This window comes from Sceloporus occidentalis, unplaced genomic scaffold (genome assembly GCF_023333645.1).
Source record: "Sceloporus occidentalis isolate IW3139 unplaced genomic scaffold, rSceOcc1.0.p SCAF_274, whole genome shotgun sequence".
Classification (NCBI taxonomy): Eukaryota; Metazoa; Chordata; class Lepidosauria; order Squamata; family Phrynosomatidae; genus Sceloporus; species Sceloporus occidentalis.
Genome location: NW_028317254.1, coordinates 855158 through 871637, shown reverse-complemented (window position 1 = coordinate 871637; position 16480 = coordinate 855158).

Sequence of the window (16480 nt, the reverse complement as noted above, 5' to 3'; positions counted from 1 at the left end):
GGTGGTGATCACCAAAAGGGAAGCTTCAACTAGGTGGTGATCACCAAAAGGGAAGCTTCAACTAGGTGGTGATCACCAAAAGGGATGCTTCAACTAGGTGGTGATCACCAAAAGGGAAGCTTCAACTAGGTGGTGATCACCAAAAGGGAAGCTTCAACTAGGTGGTGATCACCAAAAGGGAAGCTTCAACTAGGTGGTGATCACCAAAAGGGAAGCTTCAACTAGGTGGTGATCACCAAAAGGGAAGCTTCAACTAGGTGGTGATCACCAAAAGTGATGCTTCAACTAGGTAGTGATCATCAGGGCTGGACTGGCGATGACGAGGTGGCTCTGGTACTTTCAGGCCAGCGGCCGCCTAATGACATAAGTGCAACCGTTGACCACGCATACCCAGCCACTAGCTGCAGCACCGGGTCTTGTGTCTGTGGCGCTGTCAGTCAGCAGCCCACTGGGCAGTTACCCGGTGTGCCTGATAACCCGTCCGTGCCTGGTAATCATCAAAAGCAGATATTCATCTAGGTGGTGATCATCGAAATTGTCCTTTGTACTTGAGAATTCTATCTTGAGAAATGTGATTATTTGACGTGGGTCCAATTCACCAGCTGTAATTTTATTGGTTGGTCTTTGCCTATGTCTTGTGTCTCTCCTCGACCTGTTCTCTGGAATTCCCCTCCAGGCTCCCCACTGCTTATTCCAACTTTAAATGCTCTCTAAAACCCCACCTGTTCCGAGAAGACTCTTGGAGATCGTGGAGATAAGTTGGGTTCCAGTTACGATACCCTCCCTTGTGGTTGAACCACCACAGTTGGGAACAGCATAATAGAATAAAGACCAAAGGCTAAATACTTCAGATAAGTAAGACAAAGGATATAAGTTTTTGTACACTCAGGGGATCATGGCAACAAAGAAAGAAGATGTGGCAACTAAACTAAGCTAAGTGGGAGAACTTGGAGCTGGTGGAGCTGCTTTGAGTTCCATTCACAATACCAACCCTTGTGGTTGGACCACCATAGTCAGCAACAACCCCAATAGAAGTAATTAGGGTGGTCAGATAGAATAAAGACCTAATAAGATTAATAAAACAAAAGATTAAGGACTTCAGACTAAGGACTGGCAGAGCCAGGCTGGCCATGAAAAGGACACTAAAGGCTTGACGAACATTCTTAAAAGCGTGGCTTCACCATAACTAAGTGTGCAAATATCACACGCAGCCATGCATGCCGGGGTGCGGAAAATTGTATGGTTGAATCACAAATGGACTACGATGGGAAGTTATGAGGGACGGGGCTGACATGTCTTCTGCTACTACAATGTTTTGGACACAGAAACGCTCTTGCAAAACTATGAGAACAATCAATCCATCGTGTGCCAGATGGTGCACAAAGAATTGACAGAATGAGTCACTTTTGGTCAAGTGACTCACATAACCTTTTGTGAAACTGAATCCATACGCCTATTCCATTCCCTCACTGTATCATCCTCTACCACTTCTGCTGGGAGACTGATCCACTTATCTGCCACACTCTCAGTAAAGTAAAACTTCCATTCCATCTCAGAATCTGACCCTCTAGTGTTAGATTCCGGTCTCTTGTTGTAATTTTTCTCCTCCTTTGAAATAAACTTCTCTCCCGTCCTTTATTAAACCCCTTTATGTATGTAAATAGTTCTCTCCCATCCCCTCTCTCTCTTCTCTCCCATCTTCTCTCTCTTCTCTCCCACCCCTTCTCTCTCTCTTCTCTCCTATCTTCTCTCTCCCTTCTCTCTCATCCCCGCTCTCTCTTCTCTCCCATCCCCTCTCTCTCTTCTTTCCCACCCCCTCTCTCTCTTCTCTCCCACCCCCCTCTCTCTCTTCTCTCCCATCCCGTCTCTCTCTTCTCTCCCATCCCGTCTCTCTCTTCTCTCCCATCCCGTCTCTCTCTTCTCTCCCATCCCGTCTCTCTTCTCTCCCATCCCCTCTCTCTTCTCTCCCTCAAGCGTTTTAATATAGATGTCATTTTCCTTTCATGTTGTATACATTTGTTGTTCTGCTGACGATAGGTATATAAACAGTGTAGATATGTAATGTAAGCTGTTGGCACACATCTTGTGAGTCATCCGATGTACCTGCATCCCATATGAAGAAAGATATACTTTGGTTTCGTGACATCACATCAGATCACAAGCTCTGCTAAGAAATTGTGTGGAGGTGCAGCCCTTGGATTTCACAATCGGCAGCGAGCAGTTTTTAAATGGATAACAAATACTTGACAAATAATTGATGTTACGTCAGCCACAAAAAAGGGCAGGAGTGGGAGCTTTATGTTACATTACAACACAACTCGTAACAAGGGCAGAATATGACATCACAGCCATCCTTTTAAACTAAACTGAGTATATCTAGATATTAGAAAGAAGTCATAATCTAAAGCTAGAGGGTCAGAGGCTGAGATGGAATGGAAGGAAGTTTAACTTGACTAAGAGGGTGGTAGTTAAGTGGAACAGCCTCCCAGCAGAAGTGGTGGAGGGTAATACAGCGAGAGTATTAAACACGCATGGGATAGGCATAGGGCTCCTGAATCTAAGACGAGACCAACGACTGATTAAGGTTTGAGTCTTTACAGCAGAAGAAACGGGCGACTAAACGGGGGCCGATCTGCCAGCAGATTCTATGTTTTTTATGACATATCATTGATTAGCCCAGCAAAAGGAAGCCAGAAGTTGGTAAGTATGCCTGTGAGGTCCAAACTTGTTGAAATCAACCCTTGGATACTGACACAGACAGAGGAACGTAATCACTAAACCAGGACTTCTAGGGTAGATGAAATTTTTCATCTCACTCAAGTCACTTAATGCTCATGGATGGTTAAATAAACATAGAATCTGCCTGCAGATTGGCCCCATCCGGCCAGTCTAGTCTGCCCATGAAGACTCTGTAAACCTTAATCAGTCGTTGATCTCGTCTTAGATTCAGGAGCCGTATGCCTATCCCATGCGTGTATAAATCCCCTCGATGTATTACCCTCTACCACTTCTGCTGGGAGGCTGTTCCTCTTATCTACTATCCCCAGTAACATGAATCATGTTGCTGTAAAACTAATTTTCTGTATGGCTCAGATTCCTCATAGGACCTATCTGCTTTAAGCCGCTCTCACCTTGTAAATTAATCAGGATGTTCTCAATGAGGCGTAGCCACCAGATCTCACATTACCCTCAAAACAACAAATAACCGGAGTCCCTTCAAACAAACACGGCTCACTTTGTGTTGTCTTTTCCTGATGAGGCCTTTGCTTTGTGTACCTTTAAAGTTCTGCTGTTTTCAGACGTTGTCACGTCTAAAGTAAATATTTTGAGTACACCAAAAAAATAGAAATATAATAAAATTACTTTAAAAATAAATACATTTTAAAATAACACAATTAAAAAAAAATTTGAAATATAATATAAAAACTAAAAAAAATTAATTCTGAAATCTAAAATGAATAAAAAAAAAATTTTGAAATACAATAAAATTAATAAAAAATTTTTTTTGAAATATAAAATAATTCAAGAAAAAGAACTTGAAATAAATATTATATTCATTTTTTAGAGGTTGTAGATAGAAGTCTAAAAGATGTCGTTGGTCTCAGGTTCAGGATCCATATGTCTATCCCATACATGTTTAAATTCCTTCACTGTATTACCCTCTACCACTTCTGCTGGGAGGCCAAACCACTTGCGGATACACCCAAAAATGTTTCTTTTTTTTTTTTAAAAAATGCGAAATAATTACTGCCAGAAGTAAGCAGCATGATCTAGCTACATCAAAATATATGTAAAAATACAATTTTTTAGAATTTTACTAACCGCAATGAAAAAAAAAAAAATAGCGCATCGGGATTTTTCTGGCTGGCGCAGCTTTACGAACGGAAAATTTGTTATGTCAACAAAAATCATGATTTTAGAAATAACTGTTCAGCTTTTCAACCTTAAAAGTGTTTTTCCGTCCCTTTTCCAGTATAGCCCAGATGGTATGTTTTCTAATAATTTTGGTTGAATTTGCCCTTTAAAAGTAGCTCTCGGTGAATATAATGGCGGATACGCAAGTATCGTGTATGGCTTGAATGAATTCTACAAGGTCGATAATTCATTAGATCCACGTAGAAGTTCGGATTCGGAGAGTGGCAGCTGCATTCTGACGCCGTCTAAAGTTACATGACGAGAGGTCAGCCACCGAGCGAGCGCCTGCTGTAACAGTAGACAGAGGCATATTGCAGCCGAGACTCCATGACCCCCACAGATGAGTCAGCTCAGAGCGCGGAGGCATCGCTTTCTTTCTGAGGGGGCAATTATTCGCCCAAATGAGGTGTAAACCAACAGGCAAAACACCAAACATCCTAAACTCCAGGAAAAGAGGAACATCATGGGGAGGAAAGAGGGACGGAAGGGATCTGGGGTCCGAGAAGGGACTGGCTAACCTAAACAGGGACACTTGGTCCAGTTTGCCCCTTGGGCTGAGCGTCCTCATCCAGAAACCACAGTCGTTAAATTGTCAATAAGGGCGCTGCGCGCTGATGCGGGGTATACGTTATATGATATATATAGTATATGTTAGTGATATACACTAGAGATATAACTCCTCGGGAGGTAATATGTGTATTTGTCCAGCAGCTGTTAATTACAACTCCGACATGCCCCCCGTTACCCTGCTGCCTGTAGGGATAAGGCAAATAAGGCACATTTGGGCAGCGTTGATTGGAACATCAGGCATCGGAGCGCGAGTCCTGCTCTTGGAATAGCCTGACCCACATTGGGACAGTTGGCAGCTATGCAAGGATTCTGGAGACCAGGATATGCGCGGAAAGCTAATTTTAGTGGCACCCAAAGGTTCAGAAGTGTTTCCTGGCATTCATCATGGCCCTTTCCAATAAACTACTCTCCTCATCAAGTAAATAAAGCCATGTGACTGATGCCCCCCCCCCTGTGGTGTTTTCGCAGCTGAGTCCTGCACCAGTTTGGGCTTCTCCAGCTGTGCAGATCCATCAGAGAGGTGCGAACGCCTAACACCTGTCCGCTGGTGTATGAACAGTGTCAAGAGGCACACGCAACACATTCTAACACTATTCCTTGAACTTTACTCCGTTTCCGTTTGCTGTTGCTGTCGGATCGTGTTGCACGTCTCTGCACGTTAAAGGGTTAATTCATTAGAATATTTCATTTTATTTACAGAATATAATTTTGAAAACAAACTATGATATTCTTCTTCTAAAGCCTTTCTTACACAAATAGCGCTCAGGTCGCAAAGTCACATACATTGCAGTAAAGCCACACCCCAAGCCACACCTCTAACCACACCCCCAAAATAAAAGTGTCCCTTTTTAGCTGTTTTGAATGTTGGGAGTTATGATATCATAATATATGAAGGGGAAGTTATTTTTATTATTATCATCATCATTAATATAGTTATTTTTCTTATTATTACTATTATAAACAACATAAATCATGATAGTAATAGCATTATCATCAATATTATTATTAATATTTTTGTATTTGTTATGATTAATATTATTTCTATTATTATTATTATTACTATTATTATTATTATTTTGGCATCATAAATATTATTATTATAAACACTAGTAATAATAATATTGTTTTATTATTATTATGAATATTGTTGTATTTGTTATGATGAATATTATTTTTGTTATTATTATTATTATAAACACTAATATTATTATTATTACTAATATTGTTGTTATTATTAGCATCATAAATATTATTATTTTTATAAACACTAATATTATTATTAAAATTATTATTATGAATGCTGTTGTATTTGTTATCATGATGAATATTGTTGTTGTTATTATTATTATTAGCATCATAAATATTATTATAATAAACACAATTAATAATAATATTAATAATAAAAAGAAGATTATGAATGTTGTTGTATTTGTTATCATGATGAATATTGTTGTTGTTATTATTATTAGCATCATAAATATTATTATAATAAACACAATTAATAATAATATTAATAATAAAAAGAAGATTATGAATGTTGTTGTATTTGTTATCATGATGAATATTGTTGTTGTTATTATTATTAGAATAAATATTATTACAATAAACACGATGAATAATAACAATAATAAAAAGATTATGAATATTGTTGTATTTGTTATCATGATGAATATTGTTGTTGTTGTTGTTATCAGTAGTAACAATGGACAAAGCCATGTAATAAAGTCTCTAACTGAAACTCGTCATTGTCTATGACATCATGGTGACAGAATGCCGGAAAAAAACAGATGCCGCTTTTAATAGTCACATTTAATGAAGAAAGACCTGGAATTATTATTTCTTGGCTATTCGTAAAATGCTGTGAATTTGCCTCCAAACCAGGCTTCTGAGCCTTAATCCACTAAGTGGAGCAGGTGTGCAATCACAGAGCGCCCTGCAAGGTTAGAAGGTCAAGGGAAGAGGGGAGTCTACGCATGAATCCACAGCCCTGGGGAGATACAAGATGGAAGCATTTATTCTGCATCGGTGCGCCTATCCGTCTTACAGACACAGCCACACATGAGGAAAAGCTGGATTTTAATCTAAAAAAAACAAAAAACTTGTCCTGTGCCCTGTAAATAATTACTGGATCTTGGAGCCAAATCCTTGTGTCCCTTTTTCCATCACTGATGCCCCTCTTTCCACCCCACGTCTCCTTCTTTCCTCTTTTGTGACCTTCTTTCCTCCCCTGATGCCCCTCTCTCCTCCCCTGATGCCCCTCTTTTCTAGGATGTCAGAATGTTTGCTGGGTATGAGGGTTTCACAGAGTTCTACAGTCCTTAAAGCCCCGATAATGTGTATAGAAACAGCAGACGGTGCCAATAAACCCCATTATTCTTCTTCTAAATGCCCCGCTCAGTTACACAAATACCCAGCACTAGCCATAAAGTCACATTAAAAAGTCTGGTTAAAGCTCCACCCCCAACCACGCCTCCAACCACACCCCCAACAAAAGTGCCCCTCTCTGGCCACGTGAAATGTTCCTAGAAGCACTTTCCTGAAATAATTATTGAATCATCTAAAATATATGATTTATGCCCCACTTTTTTTCCAGGGAATGCTTAATTGTCACATGATTCAAACTCCAGCACTGAAAGGTTGTCTCCGCAGGAACTTAAAAAAGCTTTTAATGTAATTATGTGATTAAACTGTCAGCGTAAAGAATATATTTTCTGATCCGCTAAGGTTTATTTTTCATATTTTCTTAGAAACGGATTATGTGTCGACATCAGCCGCACCACAAGGGTGTGAAGGAGAGAGATGAGTGTTTTACTTACATACATGTTTATGTACATCTGAAACATCTGCTGGCACATCGGCCCCATTCGGCCTGCTGTAAAGCTATACCTATCCCATGCATGTTTAAATTCCCTCATTGTATTAGCCGCTACCACTTCTGCTGGGAAGCTGTTCCACTTATCTACCACCCTCAAAAGTGTAATTGAATGTTTAAAAGAGACAATTCAAATTAAATAGTTTTATTACTGGGGAGGAAGTATTAGGTTAGCAAATGCTCTGGCAGTGATGTACCCCACGCAACCCATCGAGAATGGTAGGAATAAGGAAATAATGTTTTACATCCGACTGCATGTGGTTGTAACTCAATATCTTGAAAAGCTTTGTCTCTTGGCCCCGACAAACAAATGGTCTCAAAGGACGTCTCTCGAATTCCCAGAGCAAGAAAAGCACCTGGAAAATCTCCTGTTAGCTACACGAGAAACAGAGATTCTTTGTACTCTAAGAATGAGAGGCTATGTTTCTAGACGGAAGGTAACATTAGCTACGTAATTTAAAATGTAGAACCTATTGTATTTATTATACATATGTAGCCGCTTCTACGCATTCACAAGCCTTTTATATTTAATGGTTTTATATTTGATGTGCTATTATTTTCATTTACCTGGGGGAAGCAGTTTTCGGTTACTCTCGTCACTTCCTGTGTCTTAAAACCAACCTCAGAGCCAGAAGCGGTCACTTTATTTCCATCGATCCTATAACTGGCCAAGAAGCTGAAGAACACAATTTGATTTCAGTCTTAAAATGAATCTTGCAGTTTTAGCCTCGTACAGAAAGCATCGTTTGATTAGCGGTCAATATTTTTAATCAAAAGCTCAGTTATTGTACAGAATAATTGAATGCCAAGGTGGGGGGGGGGCACCATGTGCAGCAAAGGCCGGAAAATTAGATTGGAACTTCGCCAAGGTCGAGATAATTTAATTTATGGATTTTTGTTAGTCATTTTAAAGAAACTGTGTCATGTGATCACAAATTGGAGCAAAGGCAATTAAACGCTATGATTCCATGCCTGAGACTACAAGTCCTATGATACGTAACCACTGTTTGCTAGAGGAGCATCATATGACTTATAGTTAAGGCGTAGCATGACAGCTATGGAGTATGCCTGGTGGGAACCATAGTTGTGGAGATCTAAATTTTTTACCATCCATGTTTGGCCCCATAAAAGTGATGGGTGGGGTGAAGCTAGGCTCAAGGTGGTGGACCTAGAGGAATGGCAGAAGGTGGCACTTGGCCAGAACTAGAGAACACACCTTCAACCTGAAGGCCAAAGACTACTCCGGGGGCTTCTCCAGGTAACCATTTATGATGCCCGGAGCTTGAAGGACACATCTGAACATTTCACGGGTATACTAACACTTGGCAAGTCAGCTGAATGTCAGTGCCAGAAAATTAAAGAGCGTGAGGACAACTGCCCCTTGGAGTAATAACATTCCATTGGTTGCTACGGTGACTGCACCATTTCTACCAATTTGTCTATTTATACATAACTCGGATGATTTATACAAGGGTTTTGGGGTGATTATAAAGCCGGGGGTCGATATTCCATAATGACTAACCAAATACTATAAATTTCCTCTAAATGCACCCCACGGGGACTGGCATTCTAGTACCCGTCTAATTTTCTGAATATGCCCCAATATTACAGCCAACACACTGTATTTGCAGCATGCTCACACTGTTTGGTAGGCCTCGTATTATACATTTGTATTATTTGAGCCTGAGACTAGCTTAGCGCACCGACATTTTTTCTTTTCCTTATGAGTTACTTTACCCAAAAAAAGGCTTGTGTCACGAACTTTACAAATAGCTACACAGACACCTAAGAAATACCAAAAAAGAACAATGAATCAATTGCCTCTATTGAAGTTAAAAAATATTTTTATCTGGGACTTCCTTGTGCATTCCTCAAATTCTTCCCGTAACCACGCTTTGTGCTAAAAAATCTGCAGAAGGAATTTTCTGTGTGGCAACCAACCTATATGTGAATGAACTCCTCCCACCCGGAAAATGGTGTTTTTACCCTAAAAACTTAAATGTTTGCCATGGAGTTTCTTTGGTACGACTCTAGTTTTGGTCCATAATCTCCCTATGTGCCCACCTATTCAAGCTATACATACACCCAAAAGTTTGGGGTCACTTAGAAATGTGCTTGTTATTAAAAGAATAACATGAAATGGATGGGAAATCCAGCGCAGACGGGGTTAATGCTGTAAATGACTATTGTAGCTGGAAACTGCTGATTTTTAATGGAATCTCTTCATAGGAGTACAGAGGCCCTTTATCACTCCCATCACTCCTGTGCTCCAATGGCCCTTTATCACTCCCATCATTCCTGTGTTCCAATGGCCCTTTATCACTCCCATCACTCCTGTGCTCCAATGGCCCTTTATCACTCCTGTGTTCCATTGGCCCTTTATCACTCCCATCACTCCTGTGTTCCAATGGCACGTTGTGTTCGCTGATCCAAAGTTTAAGTTTAAAAGGCTAATTGATGGTTAGAAACCCTTTTGTAATTATTTTACAGCCAGAAATGTCCTCGTTTTCCATGAAAACCGCTCAGTGACCCCAAACCTTTGAACCAATATTATATATTTTATGGAATATAAGATCACATGATTAAAGAACATTTCCAAAAAGTCTTTGAAGAAACAATGTACGTACATATACTAATAGATTAGGAATGTAGGGGTACTTCATTAATAACACATAACAGCACTTGGGGCGCTTCTTTCTGCAAAGTCTTTATTCTTGACATTATACAAATATATAGATTTCATCTTTAACTTTATAAAGTCCCTTTCTGAGGTTAAACATATTACATACATGTACTGGCATTTACACGGGTAAACAACTTGTCTTCTTGTGTGAGCCATACAAGCAGAAACAATATAATCCACAGTGATCTTCAGCATAATCCACCGTCATTAAGAGTCTTTTTTTTTTTAAATTTGTTCCGGCTCTTAACAAGTTCCCCGTTCGTAAAATGAATACATTTTTAGGAGGTTGTACTGGGGGATCAACCTGACCCAGTGAGGCAGCTTGACGACGAAATTTGGATCATCATCAATTCGGGTCATTGCATATCACCAGTGGGTTTGGATACGGTGGTGGTGGGACGTTCTCTTGAGTTCAGTCCTCGAGCCAAATCTTCATCGGAACTAGGACCTCTGGTGTCCAGTGGGGGACCTCTTGCTGGATGCGCACCCCACTTACGCTTACTCGACCCAAAGAAGTATAAGGAACTAGAACTCTTCAAAATCCTGATTGGCTTGGTTTGTTTGTTGTGGTCACATGAAATGTTTAACCTGTAATTTCTGCTAATGTATGATTTGTTTGACGTCGGCTGCATGATGGAAGTTTTTAATGTAATCTTACATAGTTTCATCATGGAGTCAGAAACCGAACAGGAAGTGCTCTAAAGAGCAGGTGCACATAAAAACGGTTTCCCCCTAACAGGTGTAAATACATCAGCTGCATGTTTTTTGTGTTTTCTGCGCACTAAAGATGAATTGGGTGGCCTCCACATCATTGTCCATGCTTCCAATTTTGTGAGAAGATCTCCATTTTTTATTTACGCCTTCAGAACGATTCATGACCTCACAGGTGAAATAGGCAGCCTATAAATTAAACTGTCGACTGTCGAGTCTCCGGAATGTTCCACATTGACCACATGGCTTAATTCTGTGGTGGCCACCATGTGAATTTCACTCATTCCAAACGCTTGCCCAGAACCACAAAATGAATTGGATCAATCTTTTCGGCAGCCCTGGTCTGGAGTTTTTATTCAACACTTTCCCTTGGTTCCATGTTCCATTAAACTGTCTACAGCTTGCGAGCCTGGCTTTGCGTTTATATTTAAACATATACACCGATCAGCCATAACATTCTGACCGCTGACAGGTGAAGTGAATAACGCGGATAATCTTGTTATCGTGGCAGTGGGGGAAATATTAGGCAGCAGATGAACCTTTTGCTCCTCAAAGTTGATGGGTTAGAAGCAGGAAAAATGGCCAGGGGTAAGGATCTGAGCGACTTTGACAAGGGCCAAACTGTGATGGCGAGACAACTGGGTCACAGCATCTCCAAAACTGCAGCTCTTGTGGGGGGTTCCCGGTCTGCAGTGGTCGGTATCTATCAAAAGGGGTCCAAGGAAGAAAAAGCGGCGACTGGCAACAGAATCATGGGCGCAGGGCCGGCCCAAGGTAAAATGCCGCCAGGGGCGAATTTTAAAATGCCGCCTCCCCCCCCCTTATCTACTCTTCCTCCCGGCCCCCCCCCCCTCCCGTTGTGCTTACCTTTCAGCAGTCCTGCGGCGAGTCTCCCCGTTCGGTCTCGGTGCCGGCTATGAGGAAATCTTCCGGCACTCAGCATTACAAGCCGGCACCGAGACCGCACAGGGAGACTCGCCGCAGAGGAGAGAGAGAGGGGCGCCGAGCGGGTACTGACAGCTTGGTAAAAACCACTCGCGCCCCTTTCTCTCTCTTTCGCTTTAGAAGGAAAAAAAAAAGGGCTTGGGGCGGCGAAGTGCCGCCTGGAGCGGCTGCCCCACTCGGCTCCATTGTCGGGCCGGCCCTGCATGGGTGCCATGGCTCATTGATGCGTGGGGAGGGGGAGATAAACAGGTTTGGGTTTTTTTTTGCCCTTTTACCTTCTGAATGAAGACACCTGTATTCAAGGAGGAGTTCCAGCTGTGATTTAGAAATAAGAAAAGCACCGATTCTCAAATATCATTCCCTGGGGTTAAAGAGCCGAGCCTGTCCCGAATCTCAATTTACCTGCGACTGGTGAATAAACCTTTGTAACACTGCGCATGTATTATTTATCAAAAAATACTTATTTTCAGTAATATTTTCACACATACCCTCTGTGTTTTTGCTTTATTTTTTTCATCTCAAGGGGTTAAAATACACACGGATAACATTGGTTCACAAACATTTTAATTCTTTTGTATTAAATCTTTTGTAACAAAGGCTTGCTTTAAAGAATCAGCATACAGGGAAAAATCCCCAAAATGTAAAGTGTATACAGCAATGGGGGGTTATATTATTGTATACAGCACTGGGGGTTATATTACTGTATACAGCACTGGGGGTTATATTACTGTATACAGCACTGGGGTTATATTACTGTATACAGCACTGGGGGTTATATTACTGTATACAGCACTGGGGTTATATTACTGTATACAGCAATGGGGGCTTATATTACTGTATACAGCACTGGGGGTTATATTACTGTATAAAGCACTGGGGGTTATATTACTGTATACAGCAATGGGGGGTTATATTACTGTATACAGCACTGGGGTTATATTACTGTATACAGCAATGGGGGGTTATATTACTGTATACAGCACTGGGGTTATATTACTGTATACAGCACTGGGGTTATATTACTGTATACAGCGCTGGGGGGTTATATTACTGTATACAGCGCTGGGGGGTTATATTACTGTATACAGCGCTGGGGGTTATATTACTGTATACAGCACTGGGGTTATATTACTGTATACAGCACTGGGAGTAATATTACTGTATACAGTGCTGGGGGGGTTATTACTCTATACAGCGCTGGGGGTTATATTACTGTATACAGCACTGGGGGTTATATTACTCTATACAGCGCTGGGGGTTATATTACTCTATACAGCGCTGGGGGTTATATTACTCTATACAGCGCTGGTGGGTTATATTACTGTATAGCACAAAATGTTATATCCACGTCATCCGTATTTACGTGTCTTCGTTGTTTTTTGCACACAGACCTCGGTACTTACAGGTAATCCGCAAATACTCTCGCTGTCCTCTGAGAAGACGGTAGATGTTTTCACTCTTATTCTCGACCTGGCAGCTGCAATTAATGGAATTATCTGCATTTATCCGATAATCTCCATTTAATGCCTTCTAATTTTGCTGGGCGTGGCTAATCCTTGCGTAATGTGAAATTAACGAGCGCGAGCTCACTGACAGCTTTCACTACAACGCATGTGACTCGGAAAATGTATAACATAGATGGGGTGTAGACTCCATAAATGTAGACAGAAACCCCTTTTATAGGGGGAAAAAACATTACTTTATATTTGTCAGAGGCTGGTAAATAAGTGGAACAGCCTCCCAGCAGAAGTGGTAGAGGGTAATACAACGATGGAATGTAAACATGCATGGGATAGGCATCTAAGACGAGACCAAGGTTTGAGTCTTTACAGACCTTTAAACATATGTTTACGAGCCGTAACGAAAAGAATATACGCTTTGTTGATGTATATTGTCTGCGGGTGACAGATCCACTTTTACCCTCATCATATGATGTCATACATTAAGATATCTAGGAGTAAAAGTAAATATATTATTATTATTAATAATAATAATAACTATAGATAAGATTCCAAAGATTAAGGAAGTTATGCACGGTATAACATAAACTAGGGACGCTGAGGAAATTGCTTCCTTGACATCACAAACGCATCATCGACCACAACCTCTTCTTCAGTGTTTTTTGAGCCGTGTGTAACCCTACGCCTCTGGCAGGGGAGTAAACACGGACTGTTTGTTCAAACACACTTAATGAGGATTCCTTACACAGTATGCGGGGAAAAAAGCTTGTTATATATTTTTTATTATAGTCCGCATTATATATTTTCTTTTGTTAGATCCTTTGTTAGAGCAGCGTAGGGAGGTGCTGGTGGTAAACACACAAAGGTGCGATTGCGTTATCTACGGTTGTTGTAGAGACGGGAGAAAGAAAAAATACATATAAATAACATAATAAAAAATATTATTACCGTGATGGGAGTGATAAAGGGCCATTGGAACACAGGAGTGATGGGAGTGATAAAGGGCCATTGGAACACAGGAGTGATGGGAGTGATAAAGGGCCATTGGAACACAGGAGTGATGGGAGTGATAAAGGGCCATTGGAACACAGGAGTGATGGGAGTGATAAAGGGCCATTGGAACACAGGAGTGATGGGAGTGATAAAGGGCCATTGGAACACAGCAGTGATGGGAGTGATAAAGGGTCATTGGAACACAGGAGTGTGCTCCTATTAAGAGATTCCATTAAAAATCAGCCATTTCCAGCTACAGTAGTCATTTACAACATTAACCCCGTCTGCGCTGGATTTCCGATCCATTTCATGTTATTTTAAAATTTGCATTTCATCGAAATCAAAGAAAATTCCTAAGTGACCCCAAACTTTTGAATGTGGTGTAAGTGTGTGTGTCTATTAAATAATATAATATGTTCTTTTGGATTTTTGGTACATTTTAAGTTAAAACCCATGAGTGTTTAAATAGGCGCATGAAGCAAAAATTGTAGCCGTATGGCAAAAGCTCAGGATAAATCAGAGGATGGGAGGATTGCATGTTTTCGGAGACTTCTTCATGTATTTGTGCCAAAATTGTCATCTTCACGAAGTCGTCTGGAAGGTGTATGTGGCTTCTATGAAATGATCTTGTTGATGCTAATGAATATAAAAATATCATAAACATGGAAAGATTTTAGCATAGCTGGGAATTTCTGGGGCTGGCCCTGGAGCTCTTCCTCTCTTGCTCCTCGTAGGAGGGAGGAAGGAAGGAGGTGTGTCTGGGTAAAGGGGGCAGGACTAGCCACTAGCAGATGGCCTAATGGTAATGGGAGGGGCTGGGATGGGGTCAGGGCAGGATCTAGGTGGAGTGTAGGCAGTGGAGTATTCTGGTTTAGGCTAAATAAGCCCAGGCTTAGGGCGGAGGTCCGCGGGGGCAGCAGGATTAGTAACTAGTAACGCCTCTAGTCAGTGGGCTGGTTGACTTATCGCTGTGTATAATAATGCTACATTAAAGGTTGTTGTAGAGATGCAGAAGCTGCGAACCAGACACAATGTAATACATTTCGGCCATGTTTTTTCTAGCAATTTGCATGCGCAGTACACAGCAGTACAAGGCAGCTTCTTTGCTTCACCAAGTACAATCGCATTCATTTTCGCTCACGCATCATACAACCATTCACACCACCCCTCTTGGGAGAAACTATCCGCTTGTTCGAAGTCACTGGCCTGTGACTCCAATGCAAAGTCCCAATTTGCTTATTTCATGGATCCCGATTTGCATGTAAAATGTCTCTGTTTTCTTTTTTTTTTTGTAATTCTAACTCTCCCTCTCTTTGTAATTTGAGATCCCAGCCAAGGTTAACTCCAGTAATATGCAACGCTGCGGCATTAAAGGGGGCATTAAATATTAAAGGAGACCCTTCACTTAAGAACAACATTAATCAATAGTGTGTAATGTATGCTATTTCTGATGGTCAGTATTTACAAATCTTATTCAATATATTTTACGGATAATTATTAGAGATCCTCAGATGACAGTTATCCTAATCCAATAACCCCCAGCACTGTATACAGTAATATAACCCCCCAGCGCTGTATATACAGTAATATAACCCCCAGCACTGTATACAGTAATATAACCCCCAGCACTGTGTATACATTAATAACCCCCAGCACTGTATACAGTAATAAAACCCCCAGCACTGTATACAGTAATATAAGCCCAGCACTGTGTATACATTAATAACCCCCAGCACTGTATACAGTAATTTAACCCCCAGCAATGTATACAGTAATATAACCCCAGCACTGTATATACAGTAATATTAAATAAAAGTGAATGATATACCAGTAATAAAACATTGGTGCTTTTCTTTTAATACATAAGTGGTTACTTAAAGCTGTAACACAGACATGCGCAGCCGCTGCGTGTTTTTAGCATGGTGGATGCTTACGCATAACTGCGTTTTTCGGGATAGGTCGCAGCATTATCAATACTTTTATTGTTCTTCTGCGTAGCATGTGGGGCGGCTGAAGGGCAGAGGCTCGTAAAAGCCACGGCAGATGGATGGGTATAAAGTTATAGGCCTTGAACATTCCTAGGACCACTGCCAACATGATAATTAAAAGGTAAAAGAGGAGAGCATGCAATGCTCCATCAGGTTGTCTCTCCGATCTAGACGGTCGAGATAAAACAATAGGTTGGCAAGAATGCTACTTTTTGGGAGGTTTGTTAAACATTAGTAATTTTTTGTGTGTTTTCATATTATTTTAACAAGTTTTAGAATGGCACGGTCCACCATGTGACAATGTTGGGCTGTTGTCCAGCTCCCCCGATCCAACACCTGTCGT